Consider the following 24,643-nt stretch of genomic DNA (forward strand, 5'->3'; position numbering starts at 1 on the left):
CACGCATGCACTCGTCCTCACATCCCTACGCACACGCTCCCACTCACACCTGCTCAGATGCACAGACAGGCACTGCCGTCGCTCATGTGTCGACAGAGTAGCCAGCGTGGCCCTGCCCAGGGCCGCTGACCCCTACTCTCACCTGCCACCTGACACGTGTCCCTGGGTGGGACCCTCAGCCGACAGTCCCGCACACACACACACTGTCACATGCATTCTCCAGGCACATGGCTGGCACGCCTGGGGCATCGGGGTCTCACACCCTCCGTGGCAGGCACGGAGAGGCCCGGTTACAGCCCTCCAGGCACAGTTACATGCGCCGTCTCACCCACAGCCTCACCCATGTGCCGGGACACCACGGGTGGTCTCAGACACACAGTCACTGGCAGCCAAACAGTTTATCTCCCCCTGAAACCCAGCTTGATCCCCAGCCGTGCACCCAGAGTCCCGTGGCTGCCAGCCAGAGGGCATGGCCAGGGGGACGCTGGGCAGGAACCAGGCCCTCCCAGGCCTCGGCACACAGCCAAGCCCCCTGCCATGGCCCTCGCACCCCAGGGCCCAGGAACACCCCCCAACAGATCCCCTTGCACTGCAAGTTACGCTGCAGGGGAGCCTCCTGCCAACCTCCTCAGCCTCAGGAAACAATACCACCGTTCCCAGAATTACCCTGGACACCCGTTGTCCCCCGCACGTGCGCGCACGCACACACACACACACCCCCCAAGTCCCGTCCATCCACTGGGCTGCGTGAACAGCTCTCCGCCCTCTGCCCGCTTCTCTCCACCACCGCAGCCCCATCCCGGCTCGAGCTGCACCCCCATCTGCCCTGGAACACGCCTGCTACCTCCCTCCCCGCCATCCACTCCTGCCCTTTCTCTGCAAAGCCGCTGTGATCTGAAAGCAGCTGACCCCGATGTGCATGGCTTCCTGGCTTCCCAACCAGGAAGCAACAGTCTGGGTTCCCTTGTGTGAGCCACCCTAACCCTCCCTCCAGGGGCCCTGCCATGACACTCCCACAGCCCCTCCTTGTCACCCTCTACAAGCCACTCGAATGTCACCTTCTCACTGTCCTCGCTCCTCCCCCCACCTCCATCCTCGCAAAAGTCGCCGGTCCCATAGCCCTGGGACCCGCGTGACTCGGGGCCAGGCCTGCACCCCCGGGCTGCATGCTCCTCAGTCACAGACAAGGGCTCCCTCTCCACCCACTCCCAGCCCCGAAGCTGTGCTATCGTTTGCAGTCACTGCAACGATTGTCTGATTTAGAAAAAAAGACAATAAAGTGAGATCTCTACTGTTTTAAGTTTGTAAATTTCAAACCTAAAAAATAGAATAATAGGAACTTCTTAAAAGTCTTTAACAGAGAGGAGAAAGAAGCAGCCCTCGTGCTGCCCGCCTCCTGGCTGAGCTGGGGAGAGCCTGACAGCAGCGCAAGGACCCTGTCGGGCGGGGCAGTGACGGAGTGACTCAGTTGCCACGTAGCAGGAGAGGAGGTCTGCCTCCGAGGCCAGTCAGCCAGGATTGAGTGCACAGGCCCTGCAAGCCGGCACCCTCCAGAACTGGGGCTTATCAGCAAGTGAGGCAGGCCCCGTGGACATTCTGCCAGCACTGGCACTCGAGTGCGGGGAGCAATTCCAGAGGTTACTGAACGCCAGGCAGTCATGAGGACAATGAGGACATAAATGAATGAAAGCCAGGAAATGGGACAGGAAGAGGCCGGGGTGGGGGAGAGCCTATTTTAGCCAGGGTGGTCAACCAAGGCTTCTCTAAGGAAGTGGCATCTGAGCTGAGGCCTGAGGCAATCGGTGGACACAGCCCCATGAATGTCTGGAGGCAAAGCATGTCAGGTGGCAGGAGCAGCAAGTGCAAAGGGCCTGAGGCAGGACTGCACGAGGGAGGTGGGGAGCAGCAGGGGCCACTACAGCGGAACCAATGGGCAAGGGCCAGGGTGGTAACGCCAAGATAAGCCCTGGAGCCTGGAATGACCTGATGGGACGCTCTACTTAAAGGGTTCGTCTGCTGCCGTGCTGAGAGTGAGAAGGTGGGGAAGAGATGGGCAGCGGGATAGGGCGTGGCGGGATGTGCTGATGGCCTGGGTTGGGGTGAGGAAGGGAGTACAGGATGAGCAGAGGTTTGGGCCTGAGCACCTGGAAGGATAGAGCTGGGGCTTCTTGAGGCAGGGAAAGCCACGGAGGAGGGCCACAGGCCTGCAGGGGACATGGGCAGCCTGGTTTGCGCCTTGTCGAGTTGGAGAAGCCCAGAGATGGTCCAGGTGAGGATGGTAAGGGTGCCTCCAGGGACAAGAGCCTGTGCTGGGCGCGAAAAGAGGCCGGGGGGGTGGGGGGGGGGGTCTCTGGACACGAGCTGACACGCACGTCCCCCCAAGCTGAACGGCCGCCTCAGGAGGGTGGAGGGCCCCATAGGACAGGGGCCCAAGATCCCCATGACAAACCACAGAAATGGGAAGGACGAAGGCCCTCCCTCCAGTCTGCCCTCAACAGTGTCATTTAAGAAAGAAGCTTCCTCCCCCCGTCCCCCCCACCCCAGCCCACCCCCACCCCTCCTCATCACACACTCACAGGAACCCTGCATCCAGGAGGCAGTATTCCCGCCACAGCCCACGCACGGCTCCCAGCGGGGCCTGGCCCTTGGACCCCCTACCGTCACATACTGCCCACAACCATGTGAATCCAGATCTTGGGTTCACCCCAGGCCCGGAGGAAAGACAAAGAACATCAGCCCCCGTCTTGGTGTTTTCATTTGCTGTGCAACCCTAAGCAAGGCCCTTGCCCCCTCTAAGTCTCGGCTCGCAGTGAGCTTTTTTTTTTTAATTTATTTACTTTTATTTATTTTTGGCTGCGTTGGGTCTCCGTTGCTGTGCGCGGGCTTTCTCTAGTTGCCGTGAGCGGAGGCTACTCTTCGTTGCAGTGCGCGGGCTTCTCATTGCGGTGGCTTCTCTTGTTGCAGAGCATGGGCTCTAGGCGCGCGGGCTTCAGTAGTTGTGGCGCACGGGCTCAGTAGTTGTGGCTCGTGGGCTCTAGAGCGCAGATTCAGTAGTTGTGGCACACGGGCTTAGTTGCTCTGCGGCACGTGGGATCTTCCCCAACCAAGGCTCGAACCCGTGTCCCCTGCATTGGCAGGCGGATTCTCAACCACCGCGCCACCAGGGAAGTCCCCCACGCAGTGAGCTTTTAGCTTTCAATTAGTAACCAGCACTTACAGATTGGAAATGCTCATGTGAAAATTCCAGCTTCTTACTTCTCTGGAAAATTCCTGAGCCCCAGCCACCCTGAGGTGTCACACAGGGTGTGGGCTCCCAGTTCCCCACGAAGCCTACGCCATGGACTCTCTGCTCATTCACACGTGGCTGGACGTGCTTGAGCTCAGGGTCCCCCCAGGCTCACCTCTGAACTGGGAGCCCCATGGTCATTCCCACTGTGGTCTCCAGCTGGGAGAATGGAAGTCCAGGCCCCTGCATGCTGCTCAGAACCCCCGTCAGTCTGAAGAGGGTGTGCCCACCTTTGAGAGGGATGGGGCCGGCTGGGATGTGTCCGCAGGAGGTGGCCCAGTGGCGAGGGGCTGGGCCCCTTGGGGTGGCTGCCCTGGGGAAGAGCAGCCTCAGGGGCGCCTGGCACATCTCCACAGCTGCTCAGGACGGGTTACGGCCCCTCAGGTGTGTACGGAGGGTGGAGGGCAAGAGACCTCAGCTCCACGTGGGGAAAGCTTTCGCCAGGTCAGAGTCAGACCAGGCTGCAAGTGCGGAGGGAGCTCCCTGTCCCTGGAGATAAGCTAGCGGGGCTGGGAACACGCATACGAGTGAGAAGTAGGAGGGCACAATCTCTACATTGCTGGTTCTCAGATTCAAACACGCCCTTCCTGGGGGGCTTCAGCTGTGTTTCCCACGGCCCCTGCAGGAAGTGGCCCCCTGAATGTGTGGCTTCTGCAAATGGGCCCCCCTCCAATCTGAAAAGAGGAGTCATGAGGGGAGGGGCTGAAAAAGGGGACCTGACCTCCCTGAAGTGGGGAGCCCTGGCAGGCAGACTGTGGTGACAAAGACCCCTGCGGCTGGGCCTGAGGCTGGGTCATGGGGCGCACGCTCCGAGGTAGGGGCTCATGGGGGACCAGGCAGACGCAGAGAAAGACCCCCAGGATCGCCCGACACCCCCAGATGAACGAAGCTGGGTAACGCACGCACGTTAACAAGACTACGATTGTCACAGTGCCAGCTGGCCTCCGTGAGCCCTGGAGCGGACACCAGGAGAGGGGCACGCACACAAGCAGGCTACACGTGCGTGCGGGGTGAGTGCCGAGCTCTCCTGCCCCATGCATTTCCCTGAGAACCCTGCACCATGTGGCCACTGGGTATTTGTCCAGTGGTGGAGGGGACACAGGACACGGGTGCAGGCCACTAGGCTGGTGACCTGCCCCCAGACCCACTCCTTGCCCTGCCCTTCTCCACCTGGCTCTGCACCGGCAGGGACGGGGGCACTGCCCTCCTCAGACTGCGTTCCCGGGCTCCTGCAGTGCCAGGGGTCACCACTGACAGGGGATCAGAGGGCAGGAGAGGGGTTGGGGTATTGGTTCCCCACCTCCCTTGCTCCTTCCCTCCAGAGCAGGGGTTTGGTGGTGGCTCCTCCCCCTCCCCCATGGCCACAGCTCCCGCTGGAACCCCACTAGCCTGCAGGAGGGCTCAGGTGAGGGCATGAACACATCCAGCCAACCCACAAGCCCATCCCCCCTTTGCTGCGACTGGTGGCGGGGGGCTGTAACCACGAACCAGTGAGACTCAGAATGGTGACCACTCCCACAGGGGACGCAGAGGGACGCTGACCTCGCTCCCCCAGGAGCTGGCAGCTTCCGCCCTGGTCTCTGGAGTCCTGAGCCACCAGGAAAACGGGTGAGGACCCTGCCCGGGAGACCCTGCAAGCCCAGTGTCCACTCCTGCTGTTCACATACTGGCATGTGAGTGAGGCCATTTCGGACACCCGCATCAGCCCGGAGACTAGTATAAATACCACCAGTGTCCCCAAAGATGCCACATGGAGCTGAGAGAAGGACCAGCCACACCTGCCTAAACTCCTGAGCAAATACACCGCTACCACCAGGTGTCGGGCCACCGGTCACGCGGCAGCTGGACCCGCAAGCACTGGGACCCAAGTCAGCAGCCCCAGCAGAGAGTCCAGGGGGGACCTTCTAAAGGACAAAGGCCCCGAGTCCTCGGCACACAGCAAACGTGGGCAGAGGAGATGCTGTGCTGGGTTCACACTGGCCTGAGACGTGACAGCCACCGCGTGCGGGATTCCTGCTCGGACCTGGAGCGAACAGACAGCTGAGAGACACCGGGCTCCCCGGGGCTCCGAGATGGACCACGGGCTATGGGACATGAAGGAACAGCATCATTCCGTGAGCTCTGACAGCTGCAGACGGTGGTGTTTCTGAAAGACTGACACTGTGAGTACCACCAAGCCTGCGACGTGCCCTCACACACTCAGCGTGAAACAAAGGCCACGCAGCCAACTGTGCCCAGCAGTGAAAGCCAGTGATGGGCCTCTGGGCATCCTCTCCGGGCTTCACGCTCCATAACCAAGAGATGGAGACAACAAGCCTTAGACGGGAAGGAAGATGGGAGCCCCCAACACCACGCCGGGGTGCGTCCAGCTCTGCGGGGCTGGAGCAGGCTCAAGGCAGGAGCGGGGAGGCGGCGGAGGCCCTGGCTGGCCAGACCCCTGCTAGGGCGGGGGCAGCGGGCTTCTCACGTAGCCCGGGGTCAGCTTCTCACAACCGGGATGTGGGGGGACGGGGCAGGGGCACACTCAGCAAGGGTCTCTTCCCGGGAGCGTCCAGGGAGACGGGAGGCTGAGGGCTCTGTGGAAGACACGCCCACTGTCCCGTATCCTCCCTCCCCCACCCCAGGGCACCCGGGCAAGGGGGGCTGGCGATCAGAGCTGACGACGCCTCTGCCGCCCTCACTTGCTTGGCTGTGAGCTCCTCTCTCTGCCGCCCTCACTGTTACCCGCCCGCAAACACAGATACACGTCCCTACAGTAAGTGACCCCGTCCTGATAAATGAACCTCAGTGGCCATCAAGAGAAGGCCCCAGATGCAAACTCTCCGAGTGGGCAAGGCCACCCTGGTGCCCCCCCTCATGGCCCTGGGGTACTGACTGATCACCAGCACCACCACTACCAAAAGTGGGGTCTGGCCTCATGTGACACCGAATCACAAGGTAAGGAAATTCTTCCTTTCTCCAGTTCTCTGAGCCTTCTGATTCTGACAAGAATAGGCTTGCCAGAGCTAGCAAATAAAAATACAAGACATGCAGTTACAGAGGAATTTCAGATAAACAGTGCAACATGGTTTAGTATTAAGTATGTCCTGTGCAATATTTGGGAGATACTTATTCACCACTTCTCTGAAATTCCAATTTAACTGGGCATCCTACATCTTTACTGGGCAACCCCAGACAAGAACAAAGTCTCAGGTTGGTGCTGATGTGGTTTCAAAACTTTAAAAATGTTTGCAGGGGATCTTTCTTTGAAACAAGAGGCAGCTACAGCCAAACACAGATTCTCAAGCAGCTGGGGATGACAGAAGGGAAACAGACACTCAGGACCCTGGAGACACACCAGTTACAAGCACGCGAGTAATCAGGACCACCTGGCCCGCCGGCCACCACCTCTGAGGGCAGTGCCGCTCCCAGCTTCTCCCAGAAGCCTGCCCAGACGGCTGCCCGCTGCCCCCAAGTCCAGCCAGAGGGTGGTCACCAACCAGCCGCCTGGCCGTCTGTCTATGGAGTGTGTTCGGGGGCCCACACGGCGCTTTTGAAATTAGTTGCTGTTAATAAAACATTGCAATGTTATTAATTTATAATCGATTTAATGTCATAACACTTAAAATCAGAACATTTTACACCAAAGTTGGATTCCCAACTTCTCTAGGAAAATCAGAAGCTGGGCCTGATGGCGGGGTGTCAGTGGTCCACGGCAACTGGTCCACGCTCACTCTCCATCGGCATCACCGGGCTCCCCCGTTCCCCTCTATCCTCCGGAACCCTCCTGGGCCTCCCCTGTCTACACACAAAGGAGGGAGGCCCAGGGGAGGTAGGAGTTCCTGCTCCCCCTGGCCCAAAGCCACTGCCTGAACGGCCTGGTTTCCTGGGTTAGGACCTGTCTCTTCTGTAAGTGGCAGATACTGGGAATTGTGCCCCCTCCCAGGAGCACGCTCCTACCCAGGTAGGCTCGAAGGTCAATGGTATCAGAATCCAGTGGCATCCCCACAGCCGCACAACCACGGGAGGGAACGCTCGAGTTAATTACACACTGTCTGAAGCCGGGACCTCCCAGAAGCAGAGCCTGAGATGGGGTTCTGAGCATGTGGTTTATTGGGAGAACCCCTGGGAGAAGGAAACGGGAAACAGGATGGCAAAGATGTGGTCTCAGCTGAAGTCCGACACCAGCCTGATCCCACAGGGAGCTCTGCAGTGTGACTGGCACCCCAGGGCTCATCCCACTCAGGGACATCAGTGGGTCATTGGCCAAGGATGGCAGTGGGACGAAGGGGGGGATCACCTCCTGGGCCCATGCGGGGAACCAACACCTGCTGGCCAAGGGCGTCTGGAGAAGCGCGCAGGTGTGAGCCACTAGCAGCAGCTGGGGGACGAGTGCACCAGGAGGAGGAACCAGCCCAGGTACCAGCGGGGGCACAGGCTCTGCCACACACACACGCACACACCCCCGCAAGAGCAGGTCAGAGAGTCTGCTCCTAGAAACGATCCCCAAACCCACCTTTAATTTCTAATCTGGGCTGAGATCACCCCAGGCTCAGAAAGGTAAGAAAGTAATGTACTAAAAATAGTATTTGCACACCGATGTTCATAGCAGCATTATTCGCAGTGGCCAAAAGGCAGAGGTAACCCAGGTGTCCATCAACAGATGAATGGATAAACAAAATGTGGTCTCTCTACACAATGGAATATTACTCAGCCTTAAAAAGGACGTTCTGGGACTTCCCTGGTGGCGCAGTGGTTAAGAATCCGCCTGCCAATGCAGGGGACACGGGTTCGAGCCCCGGTCCAGGAAGATCCCACATGCTGTGGAGCAATGAAGCCCGTGCGCCACAACTACTGAGCCTGTGATCCAGAGCCCGCAAGCCACAACTGCTGAGCCCGTGTGCCACAACTACTGAAGCGTGCACGCCTAGAGCCCGTGCTCCGCAACGAGAAGCCACCACAATGAGAAGCCCACGCACCGCAACAAAGAGCAGCCCCCGCTCGCCGAAACTAGAGAAAGCCCACTCACAGCAACGAAGACCCAACGCAGTCAAAAATAAATTAAAATTTCTAAAAAATGGCTAAGAGGGTCAGTTTTATATGTATTTTACTACAGTAAAAAGTAATAAAACGTGCACTGTGGAGCCAAAAGTGAATAATCAAAGAGCAGAGAGAGGAAAGGAAAAACAGTGCTGCACTGAAGACCCAACAGGAAACAAGAGCTGCCCCTGAGACCTCCCCATCATGGTAAGCTTCCTGGCACCCAAGGCCAAAAGGGAAATTAGAGGATGACCTGGTGCTCCTTGTATGATAAGAGGAAGTCATCTAATTCACTGGGAAAAATAATAAACGTGTTCTTGGCACAGAAACTTAGGAGGGATTTTAGCTGTTGATCAGGTTCACATTAACTATCACTTCCTCGGCACCGACACGATGCCAAGCACTGGCCTGAGAGCTTCTAGGGATGTTGATTTCATTTAACCACGCTCTGCAGATAAGGAAACTCAGGCCCAGACAGGATAAATGACCTGCCTCCGGTCACACCATCAGTAAAAGGTGGTGCGCGGACATGAAGCCAGGTCTGCCTGGCCAGGGGAGCACAGCCAGAGTCCTTCAGTTTGTCGATATTCACTGCGCACCTGCTACCTGCCAGTTCCCACAACAGGTACTGCGATGTGGCGGTGAACAAGACCCACAGAGGCCCTACTCCCGTGTGGCCAACATCCTGGTGAAGAGAAGAGACAAATAACAAGTAAGTAAGAAGATAGTAAGGAGGTTGTGAAGGACAGGGCCTAGGGCTCTCCCCTGGCAAGAGCGGGCAGAGAAGCCCTCATCGAGGAGGTGACGCTTCGGCTGAGACTTGCCTGGCGCAGATGCGGCAGCCATGCAAAGATCTGGGAAAGGCATCCCAGGCAGAGGTAATAGCATGGGCAAAGGCCCTGAGGCAGGAACCAGCTGGACCCACTGTGGCCGGCATGCAAGGAACAAAGAAGGGAGCGGGAGGAGGTGAGGTGGGCAGCAAGAGGGAAAGGGGCGCGGGGCGTGAAAATTAAGGAAGGAGACAAGGTCAGAAGAGGACACCGGTCAGTCAGTCACCCACGCCCAGGGCCCCAGGGAACGTAGCAAAGTGTCTTGACTTAGTAGACACTGTTCCAACGGGGCGGGGGCGGTGCACCAATGGGCCACAGCACGCTGGGAAGTCCTCAGGAAGGCGGAGGAAGATTCCAGCCACAGGAAGCGCAGAGCTGGGTAACACCTTAACATCACGGAGGGAGTAGGGCACCTGCGGGGGGAGATGGGGAAAAGACCAGCGGAGCGGGGAGGGTGCTGGGGTTAGGGCAATGGGGGGGGGGGCGGGTGTACGCTGACTTCCATGTACTTTTTGTATGTTTTTATATGTATTTTTTCACAAGAGCAGAGACTTTTAAAAGAAAAGAGCCTATTATAATAGTCCAGAAAAAGGAAACAGAGCAGAGGCCAGAGACTTTTTGGCAGAAGAAATGGATAGGAGGGGAGGGATATGAAAAACAATCACAAATCACCGAAAGAAAAATGATCAAGCCTGGCTTCCACCGTTAAACACTTATTTTCCTTCATTTCCTCATGGGCAAAAATCTCAATAATTGATGCCATCGTTTGCAAAAGGACAAGTCTGGCCCGGGGAGAGCGGGCAAGGCTGAGGGCACAGGGGGCTGGTCTGAGACCCCCGAGGCGGGGGTGGGGGGCTGGGTCCAGAGCACAGGGACACCGGGTCTCAGGCCAACCCTGGCTGCAAAGTGCTGACAGCAGTCAGGCCCAGGTGGAATGCACAGAGGGTGCTGGGGGCCCGTGTCCTCATGCTCATGGGCCCCTGGGGCCCCTCCCTGGGTGAGCTCATGAAAACACTGGGAAAATCGTACTTCCAGTACAACAGCCAGGTCTTGTTCCCTTCCCTTCCCTCTCTTAGCTAATAAAGAAAAAATAAGTAAAATGAATAAAAAGCTCCTTAAACCCCGGCTGAGAGGTGACCCTGCATATATAATCACTGATCTCATTATCAACATAAACAGGTGAAAAATTACACAGATGAATGTCCGTGACTTATAATCAACCTTTGAGAAAAGAAAATGTTGCTTTTGGCACAGGAGGGAGCTGATATTTTCCTTCCCCACAAGTCATGACTCTGGAGAGAGGAAACACTCTTTGGGCAGAGTGATGAGAAATGGTCCTGCCCGTGGCCAAGGCTGAGTTCACCGCTCTCCCCACCTGCGTCCCCAGTACCCTCCACCCGGCCCCAGACAGGCATCCAGCTTGCCCGTGGTCCTGCCTGCCGAGGACTTCTCGTCTGATGTCCTCCCACCCTGCTCGAAATCCTGATGTTTCCCTACCACGTTTGGCCCTTGGATAATCCACCCACGTCCACCAAAAAAGGAAAATGTGAACAAAGCTTAGTAGTGGACATGGGGTGGTTTCTCATCACCCATCGTACATTCACCCTCCTTCCAAGAAGGGCCCCTGGATTTCGTTCTGGGGTCCACACCACTCAACTGTCAGGCCAATCAGTGTTTCTCATTCCTCTCGCAACAATGCCTAACTCAGGGATGGACACCAGGCCAACCTGAGCCCATGAGACCCAATTCAAGTGAGACATCAGGCAAATGGCCTCTTGTTCCCACTGTATCAGACAAGAGATGATTTAACCTTGAGGGTCCCTGAAGCCATCTTGTTGTCAGGTGGAGACTGTCTGAGGCTGGAGTCAACTCAAAAAAAAAAAAAGGGAAAAGGAAAAGCCACGATAACAGAGCCACAGTGACAGCTGCTGAGTACCTAGATCCAGCCATACCTGAAGCTAACTGAAAAGCTGAACTTTGCAATGACAAAGTTGCTCAAGCAACTTTTTGCTCAAGCAACCATTTTGCTCAAGCTGACTTGGACCAGGTTTTCTGTCACTTGCAACCAAGAGTCTTAACAGATATATGGGCTTATATAAAAAAAAAAAAAATTGTTGCCTATCATTTTAGGGGTCTTACAGACTCCCTGGAACTCACTCATGGACCCCGGGTTGAATACCCTTGGACCAAGGATAAAGTGAAAACTCCTAAGGGTGGCATTCTAAGTCCTTCACCATCTAGCTCCCACCTATCTTTCCCTCCCACCTTTTCTTTCCATTTCCCTCGGTCGCCCTCCATACACCCAATTCCTGCTAAACTCGAAGACTCTGGTTCCCAACTCCTGATCTTGGTTTGTACCATTATCCCAAACCAGGGTGCCCTCCCTCCTGAATCTCTCCACACCCAAACCCTACGCCCTACCTTAAGGCCAAGCCCCAAGGGCAGGTAGATGGATGAATGGGTGACTGGATGCGATGGATGGATGGATGGATGGATGGATGATGGGTGGATGGATGGATGGATGGATGATGGGTGGATGGATGAATGGATGCATAGATGGATGCATGGATGGATGGACGGATGGATGATGGGTGGATGGATGAATCGATGCATAGATGGATGCATGGATGAGTGGACAGATGAGTGGGTGGGTATCACATGGAAGACAGATGCAGGAGAAGGTGGACCAGCGGATGGTTAAGTGAACTGGTACGTGGATGGATCGTTGATGAAGAGATGGTTGGGTGTCAGATGGGTGGTGGTCCCATCATGGATAAATGGGTGAGTGAATGGATGGCAGATGGAGGACAGATGGAGGACAGATGGACGGGAAGGTGGAAAAGTGGCTGGATGAGTAACCAGCCTGTGGATAAATATCTAACAGATGGGCAGGTGGGTGGGTGGAAAGGTGGGTGAGGAGATGGAGGAGGCGAGGATGGGAAGGTGGGTTAATGGTGGGTGCATCGGCATGGGGACACATGGCTGAAGGACGGCTGGCCGACCGGGCAGGTAATGGACGCGCGGACAACCGGACGCATGGATGGCGGGTGGGCCAGCGGATGGGGAGCAGGGCGAGGCAAGTTCTCCTGATCCTCCATCAGGGCTCTTCCCAGCCTCCCCGGAACACCCAGAGCAAGGGCAACGGCTCTCCTGCAGGCCAGCATCTCAGACGATCCTTGCGCCGTGGCGAGCAGCGTGAAAAGCACAGGCCCAGGGAGAGAGTCAGACTGGCCCGCGCTCACAGCCCAGCGGAGCCGCCACCTGCTGTCTGACCACGGAACAGAGGCTCCGGCTCTCTGAGCCCCATCTTCCCCGTCTGTTCAACGAGAAGCATCACGTTCCCCTCACAGGGTGCTGTGGGATGAAATTTACAAGTATCTACAGAGGCGAGGCCAACCCAAGACATGGTACAGTCAGCGCTGACAATAATTCCCACCCTATTAAAAAATTGTTCCAACACCTAGAAGAAGGAATGTGGCTCCTCCTCCCATTTTATGAGACTAGGATAGTCCTGATACCAAAAGCAGATGTGGATACTACAAGAGGAAGGTATAGGCCAGGCTCACTTATGAATCTAGCTGCCAAGCCCTAAGTAAAATAGCAGAAAATTGAACCCGGCAGCATATCACAGGGATAATAATATATTGTGTCCAAATAGGGTCTACCTCAGGAATGCAAATGTAGTGCAATACCAACAAATCAACGCAATTCACTAAAAGACAAAGCTACGTGATCAGTTCAGTAGATGCTAGTCAATAAACTTCAACATTTTGTGATTGAAAGCTCTGAGAAAAGTAAGCTTCTCCCGGTAAAGGGGATCATCTACTAGGTCCCTACGGGAGGGGCCCCTCCGTACCAGGCACCAAGAATGGGTTTACCCATCACCCCTCTCACAGAATAAACTGGCCTTTGGGGGATTTAATTCCTCCCCTGAAAGGAAGACAAAGGTGGGAGATAAACTTTGGGGTCCATCCCTCCTCCAGAGCCTCCCAAACCATGGCACGGCCCCTTCTCACTCCTTCTCCAAATCCTGGAGTTGAGTCCAGGGGTCCATCTACACTAAGAAACCACTCCAGGAGGTGAGGGAGTCCCCAGAGCGGGGCCCGGACCCCGTCCTCACCCTACCTCTGAGCTCACGCAGACTGTCTCCTGCTTTCTCTTTTCCTTCTCCTTTGGATACAAGATGTGTTTTCAAGGGAAGCTGAAAGACCAAGGGTCCCTGCAGGAGAGGTGCGTGTACACGCGGGTCCGTGTGAGTGCTGGGGGGCCGAGGGGGCGGGGGGGAGTTTGGGTGTGTAAGTGCATCTGTGCGCATGTGAAATCTAAGTCTGTGTGAGTGTGGGCAGGTGTGTGCACGTGAGGCGTGTTTAGGCACGTATGTGTGTGTGTGTGAGAGTGAGCCTGCGTGTGCATTCACATGCATGCTGGGCCGCCCTTACCTGGTGGGTCCTGTCCCTTCTCCAGCCCCAGCAGGGGGCAGGGGGTCCCTAGTCCCCGAAGCCCCTGACCCTGACCTTCTGCCCGGACCACGCTGCTTCCTAGAACCCAGGACTTGCTTCCTGCTCCCGCCGGGTGCACAGCTGCACTGGAGCCCGCCAGCGCCTAAGGCATCACGTGTCCTGCCCGGCCTCAGCGCAGGCAGCCCTGCCAACATCCCCTCAGCGAGGCTCACACAGCGCCCTGGGAGGCGCATCTGCTACCACCTCCTCTCTAACCAGACGGGATGCTCACTGGGGCTGAGGCTGGCAGGTTCCCTCCCCACGCTAGGACCTGACATCTCACACGGATGAGACTGAGGCAGGGACCCTGCTCTCCTGCTCAGCCCTGACCCGGGGTCTGGCCCACGTGGGCACTCAGATGCTTTTGGTGGGTGGCAGGGTGGGGATGGGTGGATTGATTAACTTGTACGGCCCCAGCACAGGGCTGACACAGGACATGAGATGAGTTATAAATGTGAGTGTCACCAACGCTCATCCCCGTAGGGCCTTCAAAGACGGAGAAAAACTTGCCTAAGGCCCTCTGGCAAGTCAGGGGCTGAGCTGGGAGCCTCACACCGTAACCACCACTGTCCACCCTTCAGACAGAAGCCCCATCTCGTGTGTCCTCCTCTGAGCCTCACAGAGGCGTGGGATGCTGCTCAGCCAGGGAAGCTCTGCAACTCTCTCGCGCCTTTGCCAGGCCAGCGCCCCTATTCATTTGCATGGCCCTGAAATTTAGGAATTTCTCAAGGCTGCCAGCAGGGCAGCTGGTGTGCAGCCAACCGCGGGGTCTAGCCCAGGCTGTGGCATGACCGTAGGGCCCCCGAGGCCGTCAGCCGCCCCAGCCGGAGCAGAGATGGGCAGCAAGTGGGATCAAGCCCTGGGCCCCAGAGGTCAGGGTTCAAATGTGAACCCAGCTCCCCCCAGGCTGCCAGGCGGCTCAGAGCACGTGACCCCGGAACAGACACGCTCCCGTCTGCTCATGGGCCCAATCACAATGGCCTCCCAGCAACACGGGGAGGACTCAAGGAGGGGACGTAAAGACCCCAGCACCTCACCGGGCAAACAACAGGCATTCAATACACAGTCAATATAAAAAATAAATGACCTGCCCTAGCTCCTCTAAATCTTTCACAGCTCCTCAAGTCTGCCCATTCCTTTGTTCCCTGTGCCAGGGACACCCTTCTGCCCCTGAGCAAACTCCTGTTCATCCCTAAAAACCCAGCTCACTATTTCCTCTTCAGGGAAACCTTTCCTCAGAGTTCATGGCTGCCTTTTTTGACTTCCCTGCGCTCTGTACATGGAGTTCCCGACCACTTGGACTTAAGTGCGGCTGGGCTGGAGGCCAGCACCCCGCAGTCCCAACCCCAATCTCCAACTCCCCATTCTAACAGGAACTACCCCAGGTGGTGAAGAGCTGCCTTTACTCACACTAGGACATCCTCATGTTCCCTCGGGCTGGGTCTGCCATGTGAGATAGGGACGGGGAAGGAAACGTGGGGGCCATTTATGGAAAGCAGGCTGGTGATGCTGTGTGGCTCTCTGCCGCCCCCTCCTCCTGGTAAGAGAACCCCAATTTTCCCACTCTTAAGGCTACGTGGCCCACAGAATGGCCAATCAGAGGTTCCTTCCTCCTTCACAATGACTGGTGAGGGATGGTCCCATAACCCAGTTACGCGGGCCCACGGTGAAGCCCCTGGGCCGAAGGGAGGGAGCCTGGAGCTGCTGGGCCACCCGACTGCCACATGGCAGAGCCCACCTGAGAATAACCAACATGGAGGATGGAGACAGAGTCCTCACGGCATCTCTAGAGCCCACTGATACAGCCAAGCCTGAAGCCAGCCATTGTACATTTTAGTCCCATGACATTTTTGCTTAAGTCATACTTTCTATCACCTGCAACCAGAACACTCCTGACAGCTGTGATGAGGAAGCGAGAGTAGCAACTGTGTTGTATGTGTCACTGACTAGATTCCTAGAACATCTGAGTCTCTGGAGTTACTGAACTTTGTCCCTGCAGTGGACACCTCCTGGGGTGGCAGCTGGCTTCATTCAATGCCCATCCTTAGGGACCAGCTGGAGCTACAGTCACTGTCAGGACTAAGTGACCCCACCCCTAGCCACAGCCGACTGACTGGCCCAGAGTGGAGGTTTGCCCAAGCTGGGCCAATCAGAGCTCTCCCCCAACAAACTGGGCCAATCAGAGTTCTTCACCCTCAGCTCAGCCAATCAGAGCTCCCCCACCCCAAACTGGGCCAATCAGAGCTCTTCCCCAGGATTTTGAACTGGAACTAGAAGAAAACACAGACCATCTCTGGTGGGAAGAAACTGTGAGTTGAGGGTGGGCACATTTAAGTCATTTTGAGAGAATCACCCAGACTCACAGAGAAAAGCAGAGACAAAAAAAGATGGGGCATGAGGCAGCCTTGGTGGCATGGGGTCCCCAGCCCTGCACTGACCATGCGGGGACCCCCTCAGACACAGATAAGCCCACATGAGGGAGACCCTCCCCCACAGCGATGGGAAGGCCCCTCCTGACGCCAGGAGCAGGGAGAGCACTATAGGGGTCTGAGCCCAGGTCGTGGTGGGCTACCTGGCCATGTGCTCAGGCTCCACCATCCCTGTGGGACCCCCCGGGGTCTGGGGCCAAGGAAGGGTCACTCCTCCCACCCCACGCATGGGAAGCCACAGCCACGCCAAGGGGGTGTACCTGGGTCAGGCATGTCCTGCCTTGGGGACAGGCAGGTGATGTCACCACCACCTTTCCATCCCCAGCAGTCCCTTAAACGATTCTCTCTCACTTGTGAGAGTGTAAGGTCGGGCACTCAGAAAACACGTTAGGGGACTAGTGGCGCAGTGGTTGGGAGTCCGCCTGCCAATGCAGGGGACACAGGTTTGAGCCCTGGTCCGGGAAGACCCCACATGCTGCGGAGCAACTAAGCCCGTGCACCACAACTACTGAGCCTGCACCCTAGAGCCCGTGAGCCACAACTACTGAGCCCACGTGCCACAACTACTGGAGCCCGCGTGCCTAGAGCCTGTGCTCCGCAACGAGAAGCCACCACAAGGACAAGCCCGTGCACCACAACGAAGAGTAGCCCCCGCTCGCCGCAACCAGAGAAAGCCCACACGCAGCAACGAAGACCCAACGCAGCCAAAAATAAATAAATAAATAAATAAAATTTTAAAAAAGAAAAGAAAACATGTTAGGTGCGGGGGTGGTACGAGGACTGGGGCAAACTTTCCTCCACGCTAGGTCCCGTGGCTAAGTAGGGCCTGACCGGCCATTACTGTGGTGTCAGTGGTGTGACCCGCAAAAAGTAACATTAATGACTGCTCAGCTGGGTGCCGAACTTTACAGTTTACAAGGCACCCTGCCATCTGGGCAGGCCTAGTTCCCCACCTCCTCCCTGGACTGGGCCCAGCCTCACCCTGCCAGGCGCCATCGCCCCCTTTTCTCGGCACTGGAGCCCTGGCCCTGAGCTCCAGCCTGTCCCCCACTAGCATGGACCCCAGGCCGCAGGACGGCCCGGGCTAAGCTACCTTCACCCTCCAGGGCTCTGCCCAGGCAGCCAGAAGGGCACAGAGCTGGGGGGTAGGGGACACCCCCGCCCCCACGTGGGAATGGGGACCAGCTGCCGCCTGAGAACCAGGAACTTGGTCTCAGAGAAGACATCTCTGTTGGAGGGACAGCAGTCTCCTCTCGTGGCCCCGCCAGCAGGAAACGTGCCAAGGGGGGCCCAGAAAGCAGGAAGGGATCCCCAGAAGATGCAAGGTGTGTAATGACCAGCTAGAGGGTCCTCCCCCAGTCGGGCTAGAGATGACCTCTCGGGGTGAGGTGAGACCTCAGGGAGAAGGCAGAAGTACCAGCGGCCCCGTGGTGAGTAATCATCCCCCTTTATCCTCTTACGCAGTCAGGATGGCAGAGAACTCTGTGTGGAGCGAACGTCTCCCTGACCCTTGCCAACCTGCCTTCACAGCACAGAGTGGGCAGGAGCACCGGGCTTAAGGCCGACAAAGGCAGGGAACAGCAGGGGCTGGGATTCAGTCCTGCACTGGGGCTGTCATCTTTGTTCTCACGGGTATTGCTGATTTAGAGCGAGCGATCCTGAGTCTATCTACAGTTGTGAAAAACGGCCTCCTTTTAGTATAAGTGTAAGCAAAACAGGGGAGGAACTTTTTAAAATCTATTAACTATAATGTAAAGGCACAGGAGGTGGGGTGATGGCATTGTGCTAACGATCACTTGAGCACAAGCGGAAGCCAACATGCCCTGGCTTTTTTATTTTTGCCAAGAAAGGGCACAAGACCCCCTATGCAGTGCCCATGTTCGGACAACATTTGAATTCATCTGCTCTGAGGATATGCAGGGGATCAGATGAGGGACCTAGGAGCTCGGCCAGCACTGAACCCCCAGGAGGATGGCTGATCTCTCAGCTCATGAGGACTCGGAAAGTTGACGTGGAAACCAGAGTGAAGCGTGGTGGTCTTGAAAGAGAACATATGTGTGCGTGTGCGTGTTTACAGGCGCCTGTGCGTGTTTCAGGTCAAGGAGGGTACTGTGTGGTTGTGCACGTGTGTCAAGACCATTGTGGGGAGACTCTAAGAACAGAATTTTCTGCAGCGCCAAAAGCTCACTTGGTGATCACAGACACAGCTGGATGAGAGACCCAGGCTGAGGCAGGAAGAACTCTGGGAGGCTTATCAACAATGGGTGAGCCCGGAGCGCAAGGCCCAGGGCCAGCCCTGATGCAGACGATGGCATCTCAGTGATCACGGAGAAGGGGGGCATGACCCTCGACAGAACCGAGCTAACACGTGTTAACTAAGCACTGCATACGTGCCAAGAGCCGTGCTGGGGGCTTTCCACAGGCCCCTCCTAGGCCGGCACCACCACCAGGCCCATGTTACAGATGGAGAAGCCAAGGCCCCCATCATCTGGGCCCAGGCAGGTGCTTCCCTGGCCTGGTGGGGTCCTCACCCCACCATCACCCAGCCCCTCAGAACCCTCTTCCCACGCTTCAGGCCATTCCTGGGCACCAAATGACAGCAGAACCAGGAGGACTGTCCCCAATGCGCAGATGAGGAAACTGAGGCCCTGGGAGGTGAGATGGCCTGAGGCCAGCAGGGTCTGCTTGAAGACAAAAGCCTCCCGTGGCCGCAGGCGGCCATCCACTCCCGGGCACATGGGTGCCTGCGGCCCCCACCCTCTTGGCCATGCGGAGGCTCTCGACGCTCCCCCCACCCCCCCGGCCGCACCCGCGCCCCCAGCAGGCAGGCGGCACCACTTCCTCACCAACACTGACCCGGGCGGGGTCGCCGTGGCCGCCCACATTATAGCCCCCCCCCCCCCCCCGCCGAAAAGCCAGGCTCCCCACCCTCGAGGAAGGAAATAACCTTTCCCCAAACCAGCACTTTCTTTGCAATAATCTCCATATATGAGAAGACAGAGGCGTTTTTGCAATGTTTCCAAATTCCAACAACCCTGAGGACAATGGGGCAAAATGACGCATGGCTTGACCCCAGATGGGCCCCAGGAAGGGACCGGCCCAAAGGAGAGGAATTAGTGGTGCGTGCGTGCCACAGTACCCCGTAATCCAGGGGCGGCCAGCCCGGGGCAGGACCTCGAGGTGGACAGACCTAGCTCCTGCCCAGCCCCTCCTCCTCACTTGCTGTGCAGCTGCCGCCAGGCCCACCCCTCTGAGCCTGTTTCCCTGCCGTCACCCGCTCAGGCCTCCTGCCTGCCAGCTTGCCCCTCCACTCCCCACCCCCACACCTGGGCTGCCAGAGGGCCCCTCCAGCACTCTGGCCATGCCCCTCCCCTGCTCAGAAACACCCCGAGGCTGCCCATCTGCCACCCTCAGGGCAGGACATGAGGTCCTCCACATCTGGTCCAGTGCACGAGGCCAGCCTTACTTCCCGCCTCCTCCAATCCTTCCACTGTCCACCCCTCAACCTTCACATCACAGCGCCAGTATCACCCCCTCCAGGGAGCCCTCCCTGACCATGCCTAGGCTCCCAGAGCCTCTGTGCTCTCCTCCAGGACAGCCGTGACTGAAGCATTTCAGAACTGCCTACATAGGTCTCAGGGGCCCTGGGGATGGCCAGGGAGGGACCATGGGCCGGCCCACACCAGAGGCTATTGTGAGTGCTGTGTGCAAGGAGAGGGCCCAAGGCCCCTGATGTGGAAGGAACCCCGAGTCCAGCCAGCCTCTCCCAGCTGCTCCCACACAACCCCTGCCCAGGGTTGCCCACCCTCGAGGAGGGAGGCTGCAACTCCACTCCCACTGCCCCACAAGGCCCGGATCGAGGCCCCAGGCTGCTGCCACCCTCCAGCCTGCTCCCCTCCCAGCAGCTGGGGTGGGGAGTGGGGGGAGCCCGGAAATCCCAGGAAGACCTCACCCCTCCCCGAACTGAATCCTCACCACACCGAAGATAAAACTGAAAGGCCTCCTGTACCCCCAGATCTGACCACCTTCCTTGCTCACAGGGGTCCTGTCCTCCAGCTGCTCCAGGTCATTTGCACGTGCTGTGCCCTCTGCCTGAGTGTCCGTACTCCACGGGCCTCCTCTGACGCCCTACCTAAAGCAGCCCCACCCGCACCCTGGTCTCAGCCAGCTCCGTCTGCTTTTTAGCCCAGGAGCGCACGGCCAGCTCTGACGTTACGGTGAGCATCCGTCTGCATCTCCCCACAGAAAGCAAGCTCTGTGGGGGCAGTGGAGGTCGTATTGGTATTGCTTTATCCCAAGAACGGTGACCAGCACCCTGTAGGTATCACTTACTTCCTCCTTCCAACAACCCTAAGAGAGGGGTTACGACACTCATTTGACAGATGAGGAAACTGAGGCTCAGAAAAGGTCACTGGCCCGAAGGAAGCATGGCCTGTGAGTGGCAGAGGTGGGATCTGAGCCTGGCAGGCGTCCAAAGCGGGGACTTCCCTGTGCCCAGCTGCCACCTGCACAGACCCCCGGGGGTCTGGATCTGTCGCTAAGCTCTGGTCCGGCTGGCAGGCAGACTGTGGAAACAGGCTGAGGATGGGATGCTAAGTGCTGTGGTGCCCACCCCAGGAAAAGCCAGCAGTCAAATCAGCAGAAGGAAACGCCCACAGGAAAAGGGGGAAGACAAAAAGGGGGCATTTTTTCTTTTGTCCGATTGCCAAACTTTGCAAAATGTGACTTTGTTCCCATCTAATTTTAATCACAGTGGAAACCTTTGTATACCACGCCAGGAAGAAGTCAGTCTGTTCGACAACAAGGTCGGTAAAGGGAACTTAAAACCCATCCTTAAACACTGCACTTAAAACTCACAAATGAACAGTCACCCACCAACTGCCCAACTGCTTTTGAATTTAATGTAATATTTGAACAGGCAATATAGTGGTACGGCTCAAAATCCAGAAAATACAAGAAGGCACACAACGGGAGTGTCGCCTCACCTTGTACCCTTGTCCCCACCTGCACACGCCCTCCAGGTAACCGCAGGTAACCACTGCAACTTGCCCCAGTGCTTCCTCTCAGTGCTTGCCTATGAGCCTATAAGCAAATGTGGATTTACGTCTTATTGGACAAGAGGCAGCGTGTTTTACATACCATTGAGCACCTTGTTCTCCTCTCTCAACAGATCCTGAAGATCAGAGCCTCCTCATTTTTTACAGCTGCATAATATCCCACTGTATGGCTGCACCAACATCTATCTGACCAGCACATATCACCCTGGATCTCAAGTGTCTGTCCACAGCCCTGCTTCCCCACCTACCTGTGGCTTCTCAAGGGTGAGACCTGCCCTCCGGCACAGGGCCCGGGACAGGGCCTCCACACTCCTGCCAACATCCTCACCGCGGAGGCCCACAACCTCTAGATCTTGCAGCTAGGGAGGCTGTCTTAAAATGGGAATCAGATCTCATTGCTCCCTGGAGAGAAACTTCTCTTAGCTTTCAAATGTCCTGCCCCGCCCCTCTCCTCCTCCCCCCTCCCCTCCCCCACCCGCTCCAGCCCCCTCCCTTCCTGTCCCTCGCACACACCAAGCCAGGCCCCACCGTAAGTCCTTTCTTTGCACCAGCTGTACCCTCTGCCCACACCCTCCCATCTCAGCTCAGAGATCCCCTTCCCAGAGGGCCCTGCCCTCCCGCCTGGATTGGGTTGCCCACTTCGAGCTGGAACTACATCCCAGGGCAGGGCCTTCAGTTGGTGGGGAGGCGGGTGCTCAGAGCTCAAGAAGCCAGAGAGGGGATACACCACCTACCTCCTAGGCAACAGACCCCCGGCTCCTATCCCCAACACCCACGTCAGTACTGTGAGCCCCAGAAAGCAGTCAGACAGCACCCACTTCACAGAAGGGAAGACTGAGGCTCACTGACGGAGGGAGAGGCCCTCTGCACCACCTGTGCGGCCAGGCCCAGCACCTTCCTCCCCAGCAGAAACGAAAACCTCCAGGAGGTACACGGGTGAGGCCAGGGGCTGCCCACCATCCCCAAGTCCCGTGTGCCGCCGATAGGGTTGGTCCTCGTTCAGTCAGTCAACAAACTTCCAGGAGGCCACACATCACAGGGACAGTCAGATCCCATGAATTTAGCCGCATACACGTGGTAAACAGAGAGCAGAGAGTCACAGGAACCAGGACTTAAAATAATTCAGCAGCTGCCCCACCCCACGCCACCCAGCAAGAGGCCACCAAGGAGCACGAGCGGGAGCTGGGCCTGTCCCTCGGCCCGAGTCCCACCCTGCAGAGCACCTCCTCCACCAAGGCCAGCCAGGGAGTGAAGGAAAAAATGCTCCCACCCACAGCCCCACGTGCAAGGCAAACACAGAATTCTGACGCCCAACAGGACACACCGTGGTCCTCCTGAGGCCCTGCAGGGACCTGGGGTCTTCACCACAGTGGTCTTGGGGTCACAGTCACTCGAAAGCAGAGCAGGAAAGTGTGCTGGGCTTTCGGGCCGATCAAATGGAACCGTAGTGGTCCTCTAGGTCATGTAAGACTGTCACCTTAGGCCCTGAATTGAGCTCCACCTTGACCCTTGCTGAGAAGGCAGCTTCACTGCTCTCAGTCCTTCCACAAGCGTTTATTAAGCACCTACTGCCTGTCAGGTGTGAACGTGGTTTGGGGAATTTGCCCAGGGTCAATGAGACCAAGTCCCTCCCCTCGTGGACTCACTGAAAGGCTGGCAAAGAGCTTGGTTTTAGAGTCAGAAAAACCTAGGTTGAAATCCCAGCTGCGCCCTTTGTTTGCTGGGAGACCCTTCCTGGGCCTCAGTCTCCCCATCTTTCAAAAGGGGTAAGACTGCGACCTTGCAGGATCATGGATGGGATCTGGGGAGAAAAGTGAAGGACGAGGCCTGGCTCTGAGATCCCTGCCTCCCTCCCACAGGGACCCCAGCCCCCAGCCCCAGAGCCCAGCAGAAAGTGCCGGCCACTGTCACAAAGAGGCCCCGTGGTCCAGGTCCCCTCATGGCTCCCACCACTAAGGCCATACAAGGCTCACTCAAGGCTTCCCCAGCCATGCGCGAGGAGACTACCCTAGGTCCACTTTGGAGTGGGCACTGCTGCAAAAACAGCCCAGTTTACACAGCAGGCACAGCCAACACAGAGGTCTACGCAGGCCGGGTGGGAAATGTGGCCAAATGGTCTCCTGCCCCAGCCCAGGGGCAGCAGAAAAGCACCACTAGCCAAGGGCACCTCACAGGGATGTGGGCCCTGAGCTCCAGACCTTGTGATTTTTCAGAAGACGGAAATCCGGACTTTTATGTGAAAGCTGCCAATTTGTAAATGCTGGCAGCTAATTAACTTTTTAAAAATAATAACACGGTAAGAGCCAAACAAAACATGCACAGCCAGCTGCGGTAGGGGCTGGCAAGTTTGCGCCTGCAGGAGGTAACAGCCTTTGACTTCATCCCTCCCCTGCCCACTCCTCTTAACACGGGCGGGCACTGGACGCAAGAGGGGAGGGGGGGGGGGCAGTAGTTCCCAGGCCCTCCCTTCCTCCTGGCGGGGATCGTCACCCCCATTTGCACGTGGGGAAGGTGAGGCTCAGAGCCCCAGTGATTCGGCCACAAACACGTGCCAGGACCAGGCATCAGGGCTTGCCTGGGCAGGGCCCTGGACCGGCACCCTTACTCAAGGGGCTCTGGATGATGACCACCACCCAAATTTTCTTTCCATTTCTGGCCTGTCACTGCGACACCTGCTGGCTCGGACCCGCCCAAGTGGTGGTCACAAACCGAAGTGGGGTGAGACCTTGTGACAGCAAACGGAGGGAGGGCACCCCTGCAGGGAGAGTGGGAAGGGGGAGAGGATGCAGGGGGGCAGGGGGTGAGGAGGAATGGGGAGGTCCCCGAAGTCGGGCCCACCCCTGCCTACTGACCCCCCTGCCTGTGCTCCCCACACCCTAAGGGAGCCTCAGCCCAGAGCCTCCCCCAGCCCGACTCGGGGCCCACCCGGCTCAGGACGGCACGGAGGACTGTGCCCGCCCAGGGGGGAGGGCCGGGGTCCGCTGGACTCTTAAGTTGTTGGCGTGTACGACTCTGTGTGCAAGATTCACGGTGGGGGGGGGGAGGGGGTCTGTCTGCCGCCCCAGTGATGTGAGAGACACGTGTGTGACACATGTGAGACATATGTGTGTGTGTGACAGACACGCGTGTGTGTTAACGAGGCACACGCGTTTCATAGACGGCGGGCTGATAGAGGCGTGCGTGCCTGGGAGACGCCCGTGTGCCAGGCACGTGTGTGTGAAGCCTGCGTGCGCAACAGCGACGTGTGAGAGATGAGTGTGAGGGGCCGGGCGTGCGTGAGAGCGAAAGGGTCTGGAGGGGGGATGCGGGACGGAGACGCGGGGCCGCCCCGCGGAGCCTGAGGAACTTCTGCCGCCTGCGATGGGCGGACGCGAGGGGGAGGAGAGCGCGCGGCGGCGGCGGTGCCCGACCGAGGGCCCAGTTCCCTCCCGGGACGGTGACCCGGGCTCGGGACTTGCCGTGGGGCGGGGGGCGCGAAAGAGGGAGTGGGCGGCGGGACCCAGGCGGGTGGGGGCCCTCCGCC

At 57.7% G+C, this 24,643-nt stretch overlaps 1 protein-coding gene across 3 annotated transcripts in view; it reads right to left on the reverse strand.

Moving 5' to 3' along the window:
• The window catches only part of FBLN2 (fibulin 2), a 74,650-nt gene that overhangs the window by 49,779 nt on the left and 228 nt on the right, over window positions 1–24,643 (reverse strand). The window lies entirely within an intron of this gene.

Source organism: Eubalaena glacialis, chromosome 7, assembly GCF_028564815.1.
Source record: "Eubalaena glacialis isolate mEubGla1 chromosome 7, mEubGla1.1.hap2.+ XY, whole genome shotgun sequence".
NCBI classification, from domain to species: domain Eukaryota; kingdom Metazoa; phylum Chordata; class Mammalia; order Artiodactyla; family Balaenidae; genus Eubalaena; species Eubalaena glacialis.